Source organism: Salvelinus alpinus, chromosome 19 (assembly GCF_045679555.1).
Source record: "Salvelinus alpinus chromosome 19, SLU_Salpinus.1, whole genome shotgun sequence".
Classification (NCBI taxonomy): domain Eukaryota; kingdom Metazoa; phylum Chordata; class Actinopteri; order Salmoniformes; family Salmonidae; genus Salvelinus; species Salvelinus alpinus.
In genome coordinates, this window is record NC_092104.1 from 29,517,186 (window position 1) to 29,518,075 (window position 890).

Here is an 890-nt window from a genome sequence, read left to right on the forward strand (position 1 = left end):
AAATGTGCCCTCATTCATAGATATATGAGGAACAAGGCTGCGGACAGCAAGGCCTCACTGGGAGAGGGAAAGAGCATCCCCTGGTGGTCTAGTTGTGCAATTAACCATACACAATCCAATTACAGAACACCAGCGCCAAAGTTTTTTTTATAACTAAGCTAGACCACAGCCTGTCATTACCAATGGGACAAATGAGTCATAGTGGGCAGAACAAGCAAGATGGTTATAGCCAAGCATGAGCTAGCGAGATCATTTTGGCGCGTTCTAGCATATACTTGCATATTTCCGTTAGGGAACGCCTACTCTGTGATGTGCGAGTGTGCAATAACTAAATTAGTATTTGCACTCCTAAACAACACATTTTTTATCAACTTTGGCAAAGGGTAAAGTCTACAAAAATGTATCCACTCTGTTCTGCACAGATTTTAGTTTTGGGAGCAGAAAACCGTATTGAGATCAAATGTTTCATTGAAGACAACATTTTCAGAATGTCGGCCAAAATCCATCTCGTTCCATCTTCTCCCACTGCCGGCCAATGGGCTTCCTCTCACTACCATATTTGGTAGTGAGTGGAAACCCCAAACGGATGCTTCAGTTATACGTCCAGTGAAATATCTGTCTCATTGTTATATCTGTGCTAGCTCTGTATATTCTACATTACCTTTATATCAATCAAATGTATTTATAAAGCCCTTCTTACATCAGCTGATGTCACAAAGTGCTGTACAGAAACCCAGCCTAAAACCCCAAACAGCAAGCAATGCAGGTGTAGAAGCACGGTGGCTAGGAAAAACTCCCTAGAAAGGCAGTACATTTGGATAAGCCTCAAGCGAACACTTTTACTGCTGAACACGGACCACGCTTAGCACACAAATACAGAACAGCCAAAG